Genomic DNA, 23451 nt, shown 5'->3' with positions numbered 1-23451 from the left:
GTGCCTTCTACTTGTTCTCTGCCCCCCACTCTTGCCCCACTGAAACCTATTCTTCTCATAGCTGCCAAGGGAACTTTTTTCTTTTTTAAATCACATCAAGGCAGTCCTCTGTTTCAACTGCTCCAGAGGCTTTCCAAGACACTGGAATGAAATGCACAGTCCTCTCTCTGCCTTCCAGGCCCTATCTGATCTGGCCACATCTTTCATTAGCCTCACTACGCTGCCCACTCGGGCCTCGCACAGCGGCCTCAGGGTCTTTCTGCCTGCTGTTCCTTCTATCTGGACCTAACTTCTCTTCAGCCAGCTCTTTGGAGAGCTAACTTCTTATCCTTTGTGTCTATTCAAATGTCACCTCCTTCCAGACCACCCCCAGCCACCTGATCTAAAATAATCCAATGACCCATCACTCTTTGCCTTACTCTTGTTTGTTCTTTAAAGCACTTACCATGGTGTGAAGCGGGCAGGTTGATTTGCTTGCTTCTTCCTTGTCTGTCTCTGCAGGAGGCTGTAAGGGACACTGGGGTGGAGCAACATCGTTCGTCTCACTCTCCCCGGGATCCCAGGGCCTACCACAATGCCTGCAAGTGCCGCTCAATTTTATTTATTCCAGTGAATTAAGGCCTAACACACAACTCCAAATGGACCAATGAGAATCCTCGCAATGTTTGCAAACAGGCTCACTCACTGAGAAGTTTTTGCCACCTTTTTTCTTTTAATTATACTTTATTGATTATGCTATTACAGTTGTCCCAATTTTACCTCCTCATCCCCCTCCACCCAGCACCTTCCACTCCCTCAGGCAACCCCCACACCATTGTTCATGTCCTTGGGTCATGTGTATAAGTTCTGTGGCTACTCCATCTCCTATACTGTACTTTACATCCCTGTGGTTTTTCCATAACTACCTATTTGTACTTCTTAATCCCCTTCCCTCTTCATGAATTCTCCAGCACCCCCCTCCCATCTCACAACCATCAAAATGCCCTCCGTATTCATAATTCTGTCTCTGTTCTTCTGTTTTCTTAGTTTGGTTTTTAGAGTCAATTGTTGCTAGGTATGTATTTATTGCCATTTTATTGTTCATAGTTTTGATCTTTTTTTAATAGGTCCCTTTAACATTACATATAATAATGGTTTGGTGATGATGAACTCTTTTAGTTTGTTCTTGTCTGGGAAGCTTTTTATCTGCCCTTTGATTCTAAATGATAGCTTTTGTGTTCTGCCCAGGGCCACCCTGCCTGAGCTATAAAGCAAACTGAGATGACTGCTACTCGTGCTGGCCTTGGAGATTCCCAGGTGAAGCCAAGCTGTGAATCTAGGCTGACTGTTGCCAGTGCTGGGCCTGGGGCCAATTTAGCAAGAGGTATGGGGCTGAGCGCTTATTGAGGCCTGCGGTTGCTTGTTTGATAGGTAGAGCAATCTTGGCTATGGGACCTTAGTTTTCATGACTTTGAATATTTCTTGCCAATCCTTCCTAGTCTGCAAAGTTTCTTTTGAGAAATCAGCTGACAATCTTTTGGGAACTGCCCTGTAGGTAACTAACTGCTTTTCTCTTGCTGCTTTTAAGATTCTCTCTTCATCTTTAACTTTTGGCATTTTAATTATGATGTGTCTTGGAATGGGTTTCTTTTCGTCCATCTTGTTTGGGACTCTCTGTGCTTCCTGGACTTGCATGTCTATTTCCTTCACCAAATTAGGGACGTTTTCTTTCATTATTATTTTTTTTCAAATAGATTTGCAGTTTCTTGCTCTTTCTCTTCTCCTCTGGCTCCCCTACGATGTGAATATTGGAACACTTGAAGTTGTCTTAGAGGCTGCTTACACTGTCCTCACTTTTTTGGGTTCTTTTTTTCTTCTTCTTGCTCTGTTTGATTGTTTTTTGCTTCTGTATGTTCCAGATCATTGATTTAATTCTTGGCTTCATCCACTCTACTGTTGTTTCCTGTAAATTGTTCTTTATTTCAGTTAGTGTATCCTTTGTTTCTGACTCGGCCTTTTTTATGCTGTCGAGGTCCTCACTAAGTTACCTGAGCATCCTGATAACCAGAGTTTTGAATTTTGGATCTGATAGATTGCTTATTTCCATTTTGTTTAGTTCTTTTTCTGGAGTTTTGATCTGTTCTTTCATTTGGGCCATGTTTCCTTGTCTCCTCATTTGGGCAGCCTCTTTGTGTTTGTTCTACGTGTTAGGTAGAGCTGCTTTGACTCCATGTCTTGGTAGCATGGCCTAAAGAAGTGGGTGTCCTAGGGTCCAGTGGCACAGCCTTCCCTGTCACCCAAGCTGGATAGTTAAGGTGCACCATTTGTGTGGGCTGAGTACATCCTCCTCCTGTAGTTGAGCCTTGATTGCTGTTGGCAGGTCAATGGGAGGGATTTACCCAGGCCCAACAGCTGCAAAGACTGGCTGTGACCCCTGACCACCAACCTCTGCCCTCTGTGGAAGATCAGCTGTGCAGGGGCAGGGTGGTGGTGCTCCGATGTGATCTCTACCTGTCCACTGGGTGTTCAGGCTCTGGATTTCCTGAATGGTGCAGGCCAAGGTCAGCCCCCACCTGTGTTCTGCTCAGGGCTGCCCTGCATGAGCTATAAAGCAATCTGAGATGACTGCCATTTGTGCTGGGCTTGGAGATTCCCAGGTGAGCCAGGCTATGAATCTAGGCTGGCTGGTGCTAGTGCTGGGCCTGGGGCTACTTTAGCAAGAGGTATGGGGGCAGAGGGCTTACTGAGGCCGGCTCTTGCTTGTTTGATAGGATTTAGGAAGTTGTAAAGAATGAGCCAAGACCAGCCATTCATATGGAAAAGTCATGCTTAACAGTTTGGGTGGGACAGAGTCTCAAGGTATCTCCAGGGGCAAGCAGTGTTAGCCAGGTTGATGGAGTCTCAGGCATAGCACCTGCCTCCTGGCTTTGTGGCTCTGTGGCGGAAGGACACAGAAAAGGGACAATGGCTTCTGTTTACCTTTCTTTCTTGGAGAAAGCTATCCCCCAGCTCCCATCTTGATGCCAGACACTTCATTTTCTCCCTGTGTGCCACTGGTACCTTTCAAGCTGCTGCACTGGTGCTGGAGCTCAGAGGAAGTGAGTTAGAGTAAGTCCATGTGTAAATTCTTTAAGGGGAACTGCTTGGTACTCCAGAAATTTCTTCCACCACCTCAATCCTCACTGATTTTTGCAGCCAGAAGTTGTGGGGACTTATCTTTCTGGCACTGGAGTGCTGGGCTGGAGGGCCTGATGTAGGGCTGGGACTACTTTTTCCTGAGATATCCCTCCTGAATTTCTATCCACCACATGTGGATGGGGACCAGCTGTTCCACATCTCTGCCCCTCCTATCAGTCTGGATGGATGTGGTTTCTTTAATTCTGTAGTTGTTGGACTTCCATCCAACTTGATTTCTGATGGTTCTGAGTGAGTGCTGGTTTTCTATATTTTAGTTGTAATATTGATGTGGTTGTGCAAGGAGGTGAGCTGTGTTTATGCCCTCTTGACCAGGAGTTCTTTTGTTTTTCTTTTAATGCATGGGCCTTAGAGGTCAGAAAGTATTTGCAGCTGAATGAGAACAGGAAGGGAATCAATCGATGAGTGAGTTGGAGAAAGAGAGCAGAATGATGTAAGCCTGTGGAGAACCTGAGACAGAGAGAAAGATGAAGAGAGAGCATCTTTGCAGCAGTGGCTGGTGGGGACCAGGTGTTCTTGGGGTCCACTGCTAACCTCTTCTCTTTGTGTGTGTGTACATGCCCATGTATATATCCTGTTCATTAAAGATCAATTTCCTTGAGGTATATTACATGCAACAAAAAACACTGATTTTAAGTAAACAATTTGATGAACATTAACAACAGTGTACAGTTGTGTAACTGCCACCACAACAAAGATATAGAAAGTTTCCTGCCCTGGCTGGTGTGGCTCAGTGGACTGAGCACCAGCCTGAGAGCTAGGGGGTTGCTGGTTCAATTCCTGGTTGGGGCTCATGCCCGGATTGCCAGCTGGGTCCCCAGTGGGGGGTGCGTGAGAGGCAGCCACACAATGATGTTTCTCTCCTTCTCTTTCTCCCTCCCTTCTCTTCTGTCTAGAAATAAATAAAATCTTTAAAAAAAAAACCTTTTCCTTCGACCCCAAAGCAAAACCTATTTCTTGAGATACCCCATGAGTCTTTGAAAAAAACAGCTTTGTTGAGGTACAATAAACTACACATATAAAGAGTGTGTAATTTGTCAAGTTTTGACATTTGTGTATACCTGTGAAGCCATCACCATAATAGAGATAGTGAACATCTCCCTCACCCCTAAAGTTTCCTCCTGTTTCTCTAACCTCTCCCTCCCCAAGCAACCATGAATCTGCTTCCTGTCACTACTGATTAGCCTACATTTTCTAGAGATTTACATAAATGGAATCATACGGCATGCGCTCTTTTCGTCTGACTTTGTTTTCACTCAGCATAATTATTTTTAGATTCACCCATGTTGTTGGCAAGTTTCAGTAGTCCATTCTTTTTATTGCTCATCGTATTCTAGTGGATGGAGCTGCCACAGTTTGTTTACCTATTCACCTGTGGACAGGCGGTTGGGTAGCTTTCAGGTTGGGATTATTACAAATAAAGCTGCTGGGAACATCCGTGTCCAAGTCTTTGTGTGGACATAATATTTCTTTTTCTCTTGGGTAAATAAATACCTAGGCATGGAATGGCTGGATCATATGTTACCTTTACTTTAGTCTTAATAATACATTTTTCTTTTTTGCTTAAGCCAATCCATTTAGGATTGCTCAAGGTCCCTCAGCAGGACTGGGACTCAGTCCCCTCCCCCTTGGTCCCCTTGACCCCCTCTGAGCTACCCCTCTTCGTTCCTTTGCCGATCACGCGGCTGCGGAAGGCTGAGGGCACACCTTACCTTCCTGAGCACGTCCATCTGAGGAGCTGTGCTGGCTTACATAAGCTCACTGACCTCTTGCTTCTTGCCAGAATCTAGAATCATGGAATCTTTTGCAAGCATGTGCTTGCTGCCTCTGGACTGGAATGTTAAGTGCCCGCAGAGTTGTCTGGCTTAACAGTCTTATCAAAATATGTCTGTGGATGGACAAGGTCAGTTGTTGACTGTGTGGAAGGACAGAGTTAGATGAAAAGACGGTCTGAAGAACAGGGAGCCACGGAGATGAGCTGAGAATGAGGCTTAAAGACAGCGTCACCCAGGCAGCATGCTTTTACATTTGAGTTTAATTTAATTCTGAAAAAAGCATGCATTCTGATGGTTCAAAATTCAAGAGCTAGAGTGGGTATCCAGTACTGTGAAAAGTCTTTGTCTTACCCATGTCCCCAGTCACTGAGTTCTTCTCCCCAGAGGCCCACCACGCGCCTCCTCACCCCCAGTTCCCTGCCTGTTCTTCCAGAGATGATTTGCATATACAAGTACATATTGTATGTGTGTATATATATAGTGTAACACTTTTTATACAAGTGCTAGCAGGCTAAACACATTGTGTACATATTCCTTTTTTTCACTTTACGTATCTTAGAGCTTGGTCAACAGCTCAGTGGGAAGAGCCTGCTCACTCTTTTTTTGTATTTACATAGTATTCCATTATGCTTATTCAACCTGTTGAGGCAGCATTTGACCACCGGCATTCACAGGACAATGGGATGACGGGGTGAATAATTTTAGTTTGTACAGGAAACAATGACAGAGTTACAGGAGGATTCTCTGGGCCAATGCACTGTAACATAATCCGGGGGAAGGCAAACTGAAAGGGAAAGTAACATTTCTAAGCACTTCATATGCCAATGGATTCATACAGAGGTGTTTCTTAAAGTCTGATGTCTTGAAGAATTACCAGGGGAGCTAATTAAAGGAAGGCTTAGCAGGCTCCCCCTTCCTCCAGTGTCTCAGAAATTCTGATTCATTGGAGCTGGCGGAGGGGAGAGCGCGGAACCCTAATAAAGGCGGTCTGCAGACTCAACTGTGAGGGAAACCGTGCCCTGCAGAGGGAAGAGCTTTGCACTGAAAGACTACCTGAATAGTTCATTAATTCCAATTATTAAAATAATCGCATTCCCGTATTTTTAAACCTGCAAAGAATTCATGAATAAGGAAGCAATTTCTTCCAAACAGTTCAGAAGGATATGCAGTCTCCCCACCCCTCCTTCCCAGTTCTCTCTCGAGAGAAGAGACTTTCCTGTCATTCATTACCTTTAAAGAGACAAAGGTCCCCATCACACTGCAGAAGCACCACTGTGACCGAGGAAGAGGGCCTTGTCCTGAGTTAGAGGCAGTGTGAAGGCCTGGGAACAGGGACACTTGGATGTGGGAGTCCAAATGCCTTCTTGAATCTCAGTGACTCACTCGTCGTGTGCCAGACACCTGAGCTCAGGATGTACATAGTTACCTCAGCTAAGCTCATAATGACCCATTTTAGAGAGAGCAAAACCGAGGCCGGGCGGGTTAGTGATTTGCCTGTGGGAGGGGAATCACACAGCTCCAGGGATGGGACAGGATCTTGAATTCAGATCTAAAGCCATTGTTCTTAAGTGCTGTTGGAAGTACTCACCACTTAGTGAGTGGGCAATTTTGGAACAAGCTCTTAACCACTCTCAGATTCTTGGGCTTCTAAACACTTTGTGGAAACTGCTTTTTCATTGTCTTTCTTGTCTGCCTTTGAGCTCTGTGAGGACCTGTCTGCCTCTTGTTCCCCCTGTAGCTGCTCCACCTTGCCGTCTGGGTGGACAGCGGGTGCCTGACAAACTCCTGCGAAGGGTCTGGGTAGAAAATCCAGGCTAATTCCATATGCGGTGCAACTCCTCAGCCTGTTCATTTTCTTAGAATGTTTTGATTTTTAATAAATGCTTTCTAATGTAGACTGACATATATGCCCAATGCAGATCAGAAATTCATTAAAAAAAAATCTAAATATCCATAACACCAGAAAAAACCTCTTGACCTTTTTCTGACCTTTGTTGCCTATATTTTGTATATATGCACATATATAATATAGACGTAATAAGTACATATTATATATATACCATGTATAACATATATCATATGTAACACACATATAAAACAGGCAGGCAAAGTCCTTATGTACATGCAACTAATATATGACGTGCATGTAATGTGTGTGTGTGTGTGTGTGTGTGTGTGGACATCCCTCCCACTTGCCCTCTGCACGCTGCGCTGAGTAGTCTCTACTCACAGGGCTCCAAGGAGACCCCTGAGGGATTTTGCCAGCACAGTGCCACGCACACACTGGCTTGACTTTCCTACCTGGCGGCAAAAAGACGGCAGCGTTTCAGGGCATTAGAGAGGGCCCAGGCTGCAAGACCCACCTACTGCTGCTGGGTCTGCAGAGTCACCGAGTGGCCTCCGGGCTACAGCAGGACTCCACCCAGGAGGCCTCTCTCCAGGAGAGACATCGTGTCCCCAAAGGACCCACACGTCTGATCCCTACGGCGTTTCTAATGCTCACTGCAAACAAACAGCTTCGCCTCCTGTTCATCTCCAGTCTTCTCTGAGTTAGGTTAACATGGGTCAGTTTTCTGGAGATAGAACACTTCTGCGGCTCTCACAGGCTTTGGTTTCTATTTCTGCAGAGTGGACCCAGGCTGGACACCTGTGGGCTTCCCTGATAGCTTTGTGGTCCTCTCTCTCAGCTTCTGGAGCTCCCCCAGATGTGGGACTGCGGTGGGTAACATTTCTGTTCGAACTATTCACTGTCTGTCCCAGGACCTGGCTATATATCTCTGCCCTGTGGAAGAGGAGGGTCCAGAGGGCTTGATTTGGTCAATGAAATGTGGGTGCAAATGGCTGTGTCGCTGCTGAGCAGATGTGTTAGGAGCTAGCTTGTGGTCTGCCATCTTTTTCTTTTTTTTTTCCGGCGAGTACAGCAATGTCCCCGAGAGGGGCCGTTCTATCGACCTGGAATGAAGACAATATGGAGTAGAGAAAAACTGACTTATGATGGCATGCAATAACAGTGAGAAATAAATATTTTTTAGAGAAAAAAATTGTCTGAGATGTTGGAGTCATTTGTAATTACAGAATCACCTAGCCCATCCTGCCTCTCTGGTAAGTGACCTTGGACATGGTACTTGACCAGTTTGAGCCCGACTATTCTCCTCTGTAAAATGGTGACAATGGTGCTTACTTCACCTCCAGGGTTGTTTTGAGGATTTACATAAAACAATAGGTTAAGAGAACTTAACCAAATTCCTGGAGCTCGGTAGCTGCTTAAAAACTGTTAGTTGAATTTCAACATAATCAGCAATTGGAGAGAGGCCAGACACAGAATGATGTGTGGAGACCTTCCATTAAAAAAATGGATAAGCCCTGGCTGGGTGGCTCAGTGGATTGAGTGCCAGCCTGCGAACCAAAGGGTCGCTGGTTCAACTCCCAGTCGGGGCACATGCTTGGGTTGTGGGCCAGGTCCCCAGTAGGGGGCATGTGAGAGGCAACCACACATGGATGTTTCTCTCCCTCTCTTTTTTCCTCCCTTCCTCTTTCTGAAAATAAATAAATAAAATCTTTTAAAAAATGGATAAAACACCCATGTCCACAGTAGCACCATTGACAACAACCCAAAGGCAGAAACAACCCAAGTGCCCACCGACAGATGAGTGGATAAACCAAATGTGGTAGATACATGTAATGAAATATTACTCAGCGTTGAAAAGGAGAATAATTCTGCCATGCTTCAACACGGATGAATATTGAAGACATTGTGCTAAGTGAATAAGCCAGACACGAAAGAACAAATAATGTATGACTCTACTTACATGCAGTGCCTAGAGCAGTCAAGTTCATAGCGACGTAATAAAGTGGAGGTTGCAGGGGCTGGGGGAGGCAGGAAAGGGGAGCTATTGTTTAGTGGGTACGGACTTTCGGTTTGGAGATGTTTGGTGGTGGTGGTTGCACAACAATGTGGATGCACTTAATGTCACTGAACTGTACATTTAAAGATGGTTAAAATGGCCTATTTTATGTCATGTATATTTCATTGCAATAAAGAAAAGCTGGGTGAAGCTTCATTTTCACTCCTTTTTTACCTCACTTGGAGCTCTTTCTTGATATGGATCACAAATTTTAATCTTTTTATTTATTATTATTTTTATAACACACACCACACATGATCATTTAAAAAATTAAAATACAGATAAGCATGAAAAAATCTACACATGTACTCATGTAATAATCACTGTTAATGGTTTGCTGTGTCTCATTCCAAACATTTTTCTAAGCTTTTATACATATAATTACATATACATCTACATACGTTAATACAAACTTGCATTTGAACTGCTTATAAATTTGCCTGAAATCAGATTATAGTATATATACTGATATATATATGTATATATATATACACACTGATATAGAATCTGCTTTTTTTCCTGCTATGATAAATATGTGGGAAATTTCACACATTAACAAGCACAGTCAGCCCTCTGTGTCCATGGTTTCAACCAAATGAGGGTCAAAAAGCTAAAAAATAATTATGTTGTTGTTGGCATGTAGTGTAGTTAGGGCTATGGTGCTTGCCTCTGTAATGAACATGTACAGACTTGTTTTTCTTGTCATTGTTTCCTGAACAATACAGTACGGCGACTATTTACTCACATGGCACTGACATTGTATTCGGTATTACGAGTGACGCAGAGATGATTTAAAGTATACGAGAGAATGTGCATCGGTGATATGCCAGTACTCTGCCGCTTTACACAGGAGACTCGGGCACCCTGGATTTGGCATCCACGGGGCGACCCAGAACCATCCCCGGCAGACACTGAGGGACCACTAACTAGATCCTCGTGGCTGTGCAGAATCCCATAGTATGTGTGATGTAACATCTTTATTTAACATTTTCCTGTTGGTAGACATGTAGGTTGTTTCCACTTTTTGTTATTATAAGCAACTATGTGGCAAATTAATAATAATGGTAGCATCTATGTACCAGATACTATGCTAAGCATTTTGCAAGTATTATATAATTTAATCCTCACAAAAATCCTATTTTGGAAAATCCTAATCCAAGAGAAGCACAGTGGGCCCTCCAAGCTTTCTTCCAAGGTGAGGCCTGGAGACTGACCTCCCTAGCCCTGAGTGTTATGCCTCCCTATCAGTGAGGGAAGGTGCTCCCGTGAGTCTAGGTCTGTGGCTTCCTTGAGAGGATACACCTGGGAGCAGCAGCCACTAAGAGGAGATTTTTGTCCAGTAGCCACTTGGGCAGCTGCCTCTGTTAACCCAGGGCCTGCTTCCCCCCAAAGCCAACCCCAAGACATAGATGTAAGTGCAGCAGTTCTTCAGGTAGTGCGGGACCACCAGCAGGGGCATGGGGTATGACACAGGGAAGGCAAGGCTGCCGATGAAGGGCGTGTTACCACGCAGGCTACCACTCTGGAGCTGAAGTCCATGAGAAACTGTGGAATGTGTCAGTGTGATCTCACCGGAGGGGCGAGGGGGCTGGGCTATGTTATATGGACTGTGTCAGTTCCTCTCAGGGCAGAGAGGTCTTGTGTAGCTTTAGCAAAAGCCTGCAGGGAATGAGATGCAGGCACTGGGAGATGGAAATTGATTGGAACAGACTGAAGTGATGTGTGCCAAGGAGGCTGTGAGTGGGATGGAGAACCAACAGCCTCTGTTACATCCTGGTACCATTACTCCTGGGGTCAAGATTTCACTGGGGAACTAAGTCTTCCCACACCAAGCCACCATCCCTCCCAGTCCCCTGATACATTTTTATTGCCCATATGGAAGTCCGCACGTACTCAAATCCTACATATTCTTATTTATAGTTTTGTGTGCTTATTTTATCAATTATGAGAGAGGTTTGTTATTTTGTCTTGTCCTTTCTCCCTCTCCATCAGTTTGCAGAAAGCACTTTCTGTTTCTATTCTTACAGTAGTTACTTTAGTAATTTCAACTTGCAACCTGACTTATCAAAGTCTAAAATTAATCGGTGTCTTTTCCCCCGAAATATGCAACAACCTTAAAACATTTTTAATTCCATTAACCAGCATCCAACTTTTTTACTACCGTTGCTGTCTATTTCAACTTTGTCTTATGTTTCTTTCTTTTTTTCTTTTTAAATATATTTTATTGATTATGCTATTACAGTTGTCCCATTTTTTTCTCCCTTTTCTCCCCCTCTGTCCTACACCCCCTTCCCTCCCCTTAGTTCATGTCCATGGGTCGTACATATAAGTTCTTTGGCTTCTCCATTTCCTGTACTATTTGTAACCTCCCCCTGTCTATTTTGTACCTACCAATTATGCTCCTTATTCCTTGTATCTTTTTCCTCATTCTCCCTCCTCCCTCTCCCTGCTGATAACCTTCCATGTGATCTCTATTTCTGTGATTCTGTTCCTGTTCTAGTTGTTTGCTTAATTTGTTTTTGTTTTTGTTTTTTGAGGTTCAGTTGCTGATGTGAGTTTGTTGTCATTTTCCTGTTCATAGTTTTAATCTTTTTCTTTCTTATCTTTCTTTCTAACCCCAGAAAACCTTATCATCATGGTTTTATGTAGTCAGTAATTAACATGGATTATTTAGAAGTATAACTCTTTTTTTAAAAGATTTTATTTACTTACTTTTAGAGAGAGGGGAAGGAAGGGAGAAAGAGGAGTGAAACAGCAATATGTGAGAGAGATACATTGATTGGTTGCCTCTCGCACACCCCCAAACCAGGGACCTGGCCTGCAACCCAGGCATGTGCCTTGACTGGGAATCAAACCAGAGACCCTTTGGTTCGCAGGCTGGCACTCAATACACTGAGCCACAGCAGCCAGGGCTAGAAGCATAATTCTTAATTTCCAAATATATAGGGATTTTCTGGTTAACTTTTTCATATTAACTGATAGCATAAATGCACTGTGACCTAAAAACATATTCTGTATGGTTCCAATACTTTGAAATCTGTTCAGATCTGCTTAATGGCCTAGGGTATGGCTGACTTCTGTTAACGTTCCATGTTTCTACTAGGCGAAGCGTGTTAATCATTTAAAGCTTTTATGTTCTTACTGTTTCGGTCTACTTGTTCTAGCAATTACTGACAGAAATACGTTAGATTCTCCCGCTACGATTGTAGGTACTTTGTTTCTCCTTGTCGTTCCATCTTTTTTTTTTTTTTTTGCTTTATACCTTTTAAAATGCATGTTATTAGGTACACACAAATTTAGACTTGTTATGTCTTCCTGGCAAACTGAATTTTTGAAAGGACTTTCCCCCATTATGAATTCTTTTGGTTTTAAAGTCTATTGTATTCTGCAACTATCAGTAATTTAGCTATGTCAATACTTACCTTTGTTTAGTATTTGCACAACATGCTTTTTCAACCTTTCTACTTTCAATATTTCCTTGGTATATTTATACTTTTGATGTATTGCTTATAGTTGGATTTTTATTATCCATTCTGGCAATCTTTGTTTTTTAACTGTAATAATTATTTTTTAAAACTTCAAGATATTATTATTTACAGACAATATTCATTTAGACTTTCTACTTGGGATTATATTTTATCTGCCTATAATAAAAGGCTTAGAATGTCTTTAGGGTATTGGACCTGCTAGCAGCAATCTGTTTTAGTTTTTTTTTTGTCTGAAAATGTCACTTTTATGGTTGTTTTTCTTTTAGCTGTCCAAAATGCCAAAAAAGGTCAACTCACAATTCTGCACCCAGCACAAATATCCCTCAAGAATGAAGACAATGTAGAGATGTATCATTTCAATGAGCTCTTCGTTCTTCACGCCCCATACCTGCTCTTCTGCAGCAATCCCAAGAATTTGGGTGGGAAGCACATAAATTTCTGAGATTCATCTTCTTTTTCCTTCATCTCATTTTCAGTTCTTTGTTGAATCTTGTAAAGTCTGTTCACTCTAACCACTTCTTACTTCCTCCTCCACTTCTACTACCTTAGCTCAAAACACCATCATCTCCCACCCAAATGGTAGCAATAGCCTCCTGATTGGTCTCTCTGCTTCCTCTCTTACTACCCACGTGATGTTGACCCAATATCCTTTCATAATGCAAAGGAGATACTGTGATCTCCCTGCCCCTAAGAACCCTGTGATGTTTTCCATCCCATGTAGAGCAAAATGCAAAGTCTCTGCATAGTGCGTGTACCCGATGTGGTCTCTACCTCTGTGACTTCACTCCACACCTGTCCTTCCTTGTTCACTGAGCTCCAGCCACACTGGGATCCTGCCGTTCCTTACTCTCGCCCAGTTTGTTTCCATCTCAGAGCCTTTCCTTCCATGTGCTCTTGCTCCTGCCTGGAGCACTCCCCTTAGATTGAGCCCGGCTCCCTCCTTCGCTTCATTCCAATCTCTGCTCAAATGTTAATGTATCAGCAAGGGTTTCCCTGAACCCCTCTTCTAACATAGAGTCCTCTCAGTCTCTATCCTCTTCTCTGCTTTAACTTTCTTCATAATAATTAGAGCTACCTGCATTATTTCATAGGTGCTTGACTGTAAACTCCACGAGGACAAGGACTATACTTCAGTCACTCTATTCAGACCTAGTGTCTCAAACAGTCCCGAGCACAGAGGCGGTTCTCAATAAATGCCTGTTGCATGAATGGATTTGCATAGTTGTCTATTTTATAATGAGAGTACATATTACAATTTTTAATGCAAATATAGCCCAAGTGTCTAGCCTCATCAGCTTGCTACTATGAAGTTGGGTTTAATTGTCAGATTACCTTTTCATACTCAACTTAACCCTCCATTCATGTGATGACAAATCTTTAGTGTTTCCTCAGAACCCCCTCCCCCCAGTTATTTCTGAGAGTCGCTGAAAGAGGGCTCCCAGGGGTGGTGTACTAGAGCTAGCACGCACAGGCTCCTGAGAGCGGTTGTTAAACATTTAAGAATTCTGTGAGTTGGCTGTTACATTGTGGTAACTTGAAATTGGCCACAGTGGGAGTATTTATATGACGGAAATCAGCAAATACTACAAATCAGGGTGGTTTTTTAAATTAAAAAACCCTCTTTTTTGGAGCCAATTTACTGGGACAAGGCTCCCCAAACTAATTAGTAAACTACTGTCCCCATTGTGGCAATAAGCTCTCTACCAACTGAGGCCCCACTGGGTTGGCCTTTGGAGAGCCCTGCCCCCTGTCACTCAGGCCCGTCCTGAGAAGGCCAATGTCCCTGCCAACGCCGTGATATCATGTACTCCAAGGCAGCCCAGGGAGAAGTGAAGGGCTACCCACCCCGTAGGTACAGAAATGCAGTGGGGCTTTGAAGACACAGGCTTCCTCCGAAACCTTCAGCTTCTTTCACTAGCAGATTTTCAAAGCTCTCAGGCTTTTTTTTCTTTCAAATGAAAGCTCCACAGTGGCGGTGCCCAGGTGTGGCTTGGCGCACTAACCACTGTACTATAGGATCACGGCCTGTTGTGGTTCCGTGTCCATTCCCCCTCCTTCCTCGTGGTGGCTGAGATGCTGGAGCCGCAGAATTCCACAGCAGGGGCTAGAAGAAGTCACCACGAGGGAACTGGAGACAAAATAAAATCTCTTACTCACTTAAGCCACTGTCAGCTGGCTTACCTGCTGCGGGAAGCAATTCCTAACTGAAACACTTCTCTGTCACATCCACCAGCTCCCCCAAACCCGTTAAGGAAAGCTGCATATTTCCTATGCAAGTACAACTTCCAAAAAGACGCCAAGGCTTCCTCCCCACGGTAAGACCGCTGCTTCCAGGCCCCCAAATAGGCTGGAGCTGCCCTGCGGTTCCATGCAGGCCCCTTCTGGCACACGTGCATTATCCCTCCCCACTGGCCCACCCAAGCAGCAGGTACCCAGAAGACATTTCTCCCGAACCTGCCCCTCCCTAGGTCAAGGCCTTTACCTTAAGGAGATAGCACAGTGTGGGCTTTCAGGCTTGTAGTTTCGGCCTCGACACTTACAAGCATCCTGGGGAAAGTTACTGGTTTAATTTTCAGCACTCTTGATGTCAAACGGTTGATTGCTGTGAGGATTCAATGCAAAAGTGCCCAGAGTAAGTGCGCAGCGAGGATCAGCGCTTACAGACTGCGCTGCGCTGCACGTCAGGGTCCGCGTGTTGCACCTGATCATTTCCTTTCAATTTCTCATTGACTTGGAAAACAATGTGTATCATATGTCAGATTCTTTTAGGCACTTTGGTTTTATTTCTCTATTCTGTTTCATTGATCATTTGTCTACTCTGTTGTATTAATCGTTTAAAATTTTTCTGTATGTTATGATGCACTGACATCTTGGGGCCTTACTAATCCTGGAGAGACTGCCCCTCCCAGGGCTGGTTAATTCCTGGCATTAGTAAACAGTTTCCCTATGACCACATCTTTCATATACAAAGCAACCAATCCAAAGCCCATGGCCACAATCATTCTTTAAAAAAATCTAACTCTCACAGACCAAGCCACTATTTGTCCTGCCTTGAATCACCCCAGGGCCAGGAACTAGACAACGCCGAGAGCCCACAGCCACCAATCCTAAACCTGCTTAGCTGCTTGCTCTGCCTCTTCCATTCCTTCCTGTGGAAACCACCATAAAGGCCCTGGCCCACTGTGTCCCCTCACTCCTGCCTCCAGACTGACAGTGGTGTGACCCCCTGAGGCCCTGCCTGGGGTGGCATACCCCCTCTTCTTGGGAACCGCAAATAATAAAGTCTTCTTTCAAAAGCATTCATCTTTGTGTCTGTCACCTTACCCTACACGATTAAAACAAGATCCCAGGTACATTGTAAAACACTTGTGCCGGTACCATATTTTAATTTCTAAAACTTTGTAATATGTTAGTGGATGGGAAGGTCCATTCTCACACTTACTTGTTCAGACTTTTTCTGAACAGTCTTATAGTTTTCTTCTTCAAATTAACTTTAGAACTGCTTTGTTAGGTTTTAAGATAAGGCCTCTGGGGATTTTGAGTTGAAATATGTAAATTTTAAAATTAATTTGGGGAGAATAGGTGGGTTTTAAGCATTGAGTGTTCCTACTCAAGACAAGATATGTATCTCCAAAGATAAGATGTATCTTCTGTGTCTCTCAATGTGAACACTTTCTGTAAGTTTATTTCTAGTTATTTCCTGTCTTTACTGATTTTATGAGTAAATCTCTTCCCCACTGCATTTTCTAACCACTTTCTATTGTTCAATAGGAATGTTATTGATTTCTGTATATTATTTTGTAATTGGCTGTGTTCCTGGACTCTCTTAATATTTTTTATAAATTTTGGGTGGATCTGCAGATATATATTCATATGAACTTTAAATAAAGATTATTTTGCCTCTTTCCCCCCTAGTATTTATAATCAAATGTTTCCGTAATCAAATCAAAGAGAGCTTTCAGAACTATGTTTACTGAGAGTTGTGGTAGGGATCCTTACTGTTCTTTACCTAATTTCATTTCATTTACCTAGTTTCATTTTGAAGCATAATGCTTCAAGTAGGTTTCAGACATTTAAAGAAATAATCATAAGAAAGTATCTTATTTCTATTTTACTAAGATTTAAAAAACTTAGTAATCAATATTAAATTCATCAAGTGCATTTTTATTGTCTTTTAATAATATTCTTTTTCTACTTATTAATAAGATAAAGTATATTAATGGATTTTCTAACATTAATCTAGGTTTTTTATTCCTATAAAGAATACTACTTGGGGGTGGTATATTTTTATTTTAAACTATTATTGTAGTCTATTTCTAGAATAAGTTATATTAATAGGTTCATTAATATTGAACTATCTTAACATTTTTATAATAAATACCACCTGCTCTTAGTATACTCATCTCCCAATACACTATTAGGTCTCTCTGTTATATTTTTTAAAGGTTACAGACCCAGGTGCACAAAAAATATCCCATTTCTCATTCTGTCACAATTTTATTCAGAAGTTTTGCATCAATACGAGTAAGTGAGCTTGGTCTACCCTTTTCCTTTTCTGCACTCTCCTTGAGTTTGGGGGACAGGGTCTTCCTCAAGAAAACCAGGACTATTTTCTTTTTCCTCTGTCCCCATTGCCCCTATTAATTGATGTAAACTGCCATCCAATGTAACACATCCAATATGTAGGGTGTGTTATTTTCATGTTATACCTGAGGAAACTGAGGTTCAGATCTGCCAGCATGAAGCCTGATAGCAAGGTCCCCGGGAAGCAAACTTGGTCAAGGAAGGCAATGTAGCACGGTGGTCAAGAGTTTGGGCTCTAGGTCTAGGTTAATGAGCCAGTGACCTTGGGCAGAGTCCCCCACCCCCAGAGTTCTTATGAGAATTTAACAAGATGATTGTGTACAGAGCTGGTAACAGCGCCTGGCACACAGCAAACACTAAATAGACAGGAGCTGAAAAACAGAACAGAACAAGACAAAATCCACAAGGTTATTGGGTGAACCCCGGAGTGAGGCCAAGGGAGAAGGGCAGTCCAGAGGGCGTCTTCTTTCAGATGAGGAAAAGCCTCAGAAAGTATCTCTGCCCACAGAGCACTCCCTCTTAGGACCCACTTCCCAGGTGCCTTCTGGATTCAATACCCCTTTGCCAGGACAGAGATGCAGGGATGTCCTTGTAACAGTGGGGAATTGTAACCCACCCCACCATTATTTTGACATTGTTTCAGTTAAATGCCAACTCTGACTAACAGCATGTTTGTATAAGAATCCTAGGAACTGACTTCAAAACATACAGACTCTGGCCTTCAGGCATCCCAGCTCTGGGAGATCTGCTGACCTTCAGTTGTGGTGCAGGATGACTAAACCAGGATGACGCACGCACGTAGGACCCTCAGTCCCCGTATTGGAATGGAATGTGCTCATCGGCACGTAGAGAACTTTTCAACCCCTTCCCTTGATCTCTTTGTTCTGTTACCCTCTCCCTCCTTAGAGAAATCTCTGCCTGCATTGAGAGGTGGAGATGGGCTTTGTGATGTGAGTCCCCCATCTTCCCAGGGACATGGGCTTTGTGATGTGAGTCCCCCATCTTCCACATGGCCTACATCTGAAAAAACTACTTTCTTTTGCATCAGCACCTGCCTCTCGAGTACTGGCTTGCTTAGGGGCAGGCAGCTGACCTTGTGTTTGGTTTCCATCTCAACAATAAGCCTTCTTCCTGGAGACCCCAGATTCTCCTCCACCAGGGCCTTACCTGGTCCATACTTTCCCTCTGAATTTGTCTGACTCACAAACCTTCCAATTGCCTTGAACACTTGCCCTTCACACTCTGCTCCCACCCCAGCTGGGTGACCATATTTCTCCTTCCAGTCCTCCCACCTCCATTCCCTTTCTTCTTCACATCGTGCCCATTCTTGGCTCGGCCCCCAGCACGACCCTCCCCAGAAAGGTAGTTTGTCTTGGGCTCTGGTTGCCTCTCCCCAGGATTTATTGTTGTTGGTCTTTGGTGCCCTGAAAGATGATTTTTGTCTGCAGAGAAGACTATTAAGAAGGTTTATTTTGGGTTTTAAAAATGGAGTCAGTTTATTAAAATTACAAATTCAAAAATGCTTGTTCTTCTTCAGGCTTTTATGTTCAGCTTACAAGTCTTATTATTCTATTTAGAAGCTTAATACATTTTAAGAATAATTTTTAATTATTCTTTTACTTGAATAATGCTTGGTCCCATTTATGAACTCAGTTAATTAAACACCTTTACCATTGTGAAACTGCACTGATAAATTTAAATATATTTGATTTCTTTTTAAGTATTTCAATTTTTTCACTTAACAAACAAAACCTCCCTCAGCACAAAATAATTTTTATCAATCTAGAAAATTAAACTATAAATGTGGTGAGCCTAAAACTCGATTAGGGGTTTCAATCTTTAGTAGGATTTCAACTTTAATCATATTTCTTAATCAATTACTCGGCGGCACATTTAAATTGGAGTTACATGGTCGTTCTAACAGACCAAATCCAAGAGAACAGCAAACATGAGAAGATTCCTTCTTGTCAGAGGATTGTTCATGCTATGATTATATATCTTTCTACACTTAATTTTAAATAATAGTAGCTAAAACTTATGTAATATTTTCTGTGTGCCAGATTCTCAGTGCTTTTCATGTATTATACGGTAGCTCATGTCAGCCTCACAGTTTTTGACCACAGATTTCACGTGTCCCCAAAGGCTGCTGCAGTCACACTGCGTGCAGACAGGCCCGTCCCTCACATGCACGTGGAAGTGGCTGTTTTGTCCGTTCTGCTCCCTCCTCAAACTCCCAAGACCTCCCGTGCGTCTCATTCACAGCACTGACCTGCCTCACAATTCACTGGATTATTTCCACCAACAAACACGCGTATTGTGATTTCTTTTATCTTATAAGATACAACAAAATCAACATTTTTAACCAGGTTTCCCCTGCCAGCAACCATCCCATTTTAAAAAAACCCCTTTGCAGCACAAGTCCTCGGAAGTGGTGGTGTCCTTGCTTGCGGTCCCCCCCCTCCCCGGCCCCCACCGCATCCTGTCTCTTCTCAGCCCACTCCGAGGGTTCTTCTCTCCCAGATCCCACCTAAATTGCCATCATTCATCTTGCCTGACCCATCAGCAGCATTTGACACAGCTAATCACTCTTTCTTCCCGGAGACACGGCTTCCAGGATGCCGCTGTCTTTGGGGTTTCCTTCTCACACCCAGCGATCTGGGCAGCAGTTATCCATCACGGTCCCCAGCCACTGCAGCCACGGAGTGGAGGGACGCGGCCGAGCTGGGCCAGTCCTGTGGCTGCCTCATGCCACGACGAGAGCCGAGAGCCGGGCAATCAGTCAGGAGTCTTTGTTGCTGTTGTTGTTGTTACCACTCTAGTGAACAGGACGGGTGTTCTCTTATGTTTTTCAGGAGAGTGAGGTGTAGGTTGTCAGGGGGGTCGCCTCTGAGGTCACATAGAGACTGTGCAACATGAAGGAACTGAACCAGCATGCAAATAAAGGGGGAGAGATGGAGGGGGAGAGGGAGGGAGAGCTGAGCTGTGTTTAATGGTGGTTCTTTAATAGTCTTTTAAATCTTTGGTTTGATTACTGGTCCGTTCAGCTTTTCTGCTGCTTCTTGAGACAATTTTGGTCATTTGTATTTTGATGGCTTGTCATCATCCTGTGGACTTACACGTTTGTTGCCATAATTTTATCTTTAAATTCTTTTAGCCACTTCTGCGTCCAAGTGATATCCCCCTTTCCCCTCTCTCCCCACTCTCTCTCTACAGGCTTGCTGGGGATTTTGCAGTTTAAAAATATTTTCAAAGAACCTGTTTTAATTTAGACCTTTGACTGTTTTTTATTTCTTTCCTTTCTACTTCATTAATTTCTTATTTTATTGTTTTAATTTTCCTCTTCTTTATTTTTCCTCTTTTGAGGTCTTGGGTTGCATATTTAGTTCATTTGTTTTCAGCATTTTTTCGACAAATAAAACAATTTCAGGTTATAAATTATTTTCTAAATAAAAATCACTGTACCTCATAGGTTGTGATAGGAAGAGTTGCTCTTTTTCTTATTTCAATTATTATAATTTCTGTTTTTATTTCCTCTTTACCCAGGTATTTTCCTTGACCCACTTTTCCTGGCGAATTCTTACTTGTTCCTCAGATCTCAGCTTAGACATTATTTCTCAAGGAAATCTCCCTGACCCCCCAAATCAGGTGAGGGCTTCTTCTTGTAAAATTGATCCTGCTCCTTAACATACATCTGAGTGATTATTTGTGTGGTTACCTCACTTCCCACCCTCACTTCCTTCCTGGGTTGTAAGTTCCTCAGTGCAGGGACTGTATTTATCCTTTTCACTTTTTCAATATGTGTTTATTAAATTAGTGACTGAGGACTGGTTGTTACAGAGAATACAAAACTAGGACAACTCTTGGGGGAGGGCGGGAACTTGACAATACTTTTTGAAAGAATCCATGATTCCTTACATATTTACCTTTGGCCCAGCAATCCCATTTCCAGGATTAACTTAAAAGGTGAACTGGAAAAAATGTCACAATGTGCTCATTGTGGCATTACGTGAGATAAGGGAAGATGGGAAACGACGCAAGTGGTCAGCGTCAGGAGACCGGGTGTGTAACCCGAGGCCCACTGACGCAGCAGCCACTCCGTACGTTCCAGCTGTAAAGAGAGACACGGAAGGCCCACCGCAGTGGAATGAGCTCCAGGGTCTGTGGTTAAGAGAAAAACACAGGCATGTTATCTTTTGTGTAACAGTGGGGCTGAGAAGTGGTATGAACACATATACAAATTGTTTATATTTGCAAAAAGAAACACTGAAAGAATAAACAAAAAAAAACCTCCTACAAAAACAAACTAATAACAAAAATGACTATTTATGAGGGGAAAGAATAGAGTGGAGGCACAGGGACAGAAGCAACATTTTCTAAGTGCATATTGTTAGGTGGTTTTGAGTTTAGAATCAGATAAATATTTTACATTCAAAAATAACATTAAATCAAAAGGAAAGGAGAAAAATAAGCATCTCTAAAATTTGAAAATCTGAAATGAAGGACCTTCAATGTACACTAAGTTGGTGATGTAACCACTCAGTAAGGACAATGACTTCCAGTGGCTTTACAACCTATTGATTTTCCACACTTAAATATTTTCTTGCTTTTTTTAAAAAGAAATATTTTCTAAAGACAAAAACAAAACTACAAAGAAAATCTTAAAAATGCATTTGGAAGTCATATTGTTAGTGCAAATATTGGCACTATTTTGGAAACCACTTTATATAAATACCAGGACAATGCAAATAAGCAATTAGGTAAACGCTGGAATCCAAGATCTTCTCGGATTCTGTATGAGAACAATGATATAAGGATAAGACCAAAGAAGTTAAGTAAAACTCCCCAAATCTTATATTTGATTTTGAAATATTAACAGGAACCCATAATCCTTTTGTTTTTCTGCTCAGAAGTATGTGTTTTCCAGCTCTGTCCACAGAAAACTTTAGAATCCATAATAACCTGCCATCAACGAGCACACCTGGTGTCCAGGTTGTGTTTTCCAACCACCAAGAACCAGCGCTCGCTGGAGGAATGGCTGCTCCCTGGTTTGGGGTGGGAAACGGACAACAGGAGCCTGGGACATCTTGTGGGGCCCATAAACAAGGACATTGTCAAAGAGTAACGAGACCACGTCTGAAGGACACTTAGGAGCCGACAGGAGGAGGTGCCCACTGGTTAGAGATGGGGCTGTCTGAGCAACCGAAAGGATGATAACTGATAATGATGGAAACACACTGAACACAGAAGTGCTCGTTTGTTCACACTGAGAGAGAGAGAGAGAGAGAGAGAGAGAGAGAGACAGCCTCAAATTAAACAAATTAAATACCATTAGAGGAAACTAGGGCACAATCCCTCATCCTGAGAAGTAGCGGTGAAAAGTGAAGAATTAAGGCTTTCTCCTGTCATTCTTCTACTATTTCATCTCAACCTAAAAGGCCTAGTTTGAGGGAAAGTTCCTTACAAAAAAAATTCCAGCTAATAAATATGAAAGAATTGATGATTGTTTAAAAACAACACTCAATAGTGTAAATAATGGAGCCGGGCAATATCACCAGTGGAAGAGATGATTCTGTGAAAGGCTGGTGGGGAACTTTGTAACGGAGGGACCAGGCGTCACACCGCCCGAGCCCACTGTCCCGTCTCAGCTCCACTACAGGCGCCTCACCCCTGATGCGCACTGCCCCTCCTGTGAAGTATCTGCCTTAGTTTGGATCCCCCCAAAAGCAGACCCTAAGGAAAGGATTTGGGTGCAAGTAAGTTTATTTGAGAGATGATCCCACAGAGTACCTTTAAGGGAGTGAGGAGGTGAGGCAGGGAAGGAAGAAAGCCAATAAAAAGTGAATTAAGGGAGGGGGATCGCCACTCAGGTAACTGGGGCCAGTTCCTTGGGGACCCTCAGAGACTGTGAAGAACATGTGACAGAAACATCCTCTGACAGGTATGGAAGCTGGGCTATTGAGCCAATCCCTCCCTTGCGCTGACGTAAGGCCGCTCCAGGGGTGTTAACCCCCAGCTCCTGTCAGCACCAGGAAATGCCCTCTGGTCGCAAGACTCAGAAGAACATTGGTCCAGCACGTCTGCAAGTGGCCTCCGGGACTGGCTAAGAGCGTTTCCCAGGCACCACACCACCTGCTATGGAGCCTTGCCAGAGGAGGTGAACTTGGGGCTGACTTCTATTTACAGGAAGTACAGAGGGTGAGGAAGCAGAGTAGATGATACCACAGAGACACAAATAGATGAACCTAGAATGGAGACATTCTACAGGACAAATGCTTTGCTGAGCTGGTTCCCTGGGACAACTGGGCTCACCCCCTCTGGGGCTCGCCTATGGAACCACAAGGAATGGGCCTCAGGGTGTTTCATCTCAGGCAGAAAGGGGAGGCGTTTATCCAGTACTCCAGTCCCCCACTGTTGAGGGTTGCCCCAGGGCCATTAGCTTCCTGCATTCCCAAATTGTGTCCCCTCCAGGGCCAAGTGGCCTTCCCCCACTAAAGAAAAATCCCTAAGGCAGAAGAATAGAGGGAA

This window comes from Desmodus rotundus, chromosome 3 (assembly GCF_022682495.2).
Source record: "Desmodus rotundus isolate HL8 chromosome 3, HLdesRot8A.1, whole genome shotgun sequence".
Lineage (NCBI taxonomy): Eukaryota > Metazoa > Chordata > Mammalia > Chiroptera > Phyllostomidae > Desmodus > Desmodus rotundus.
Note: the sequence above shows the minus strand (reverse complement) of the source record.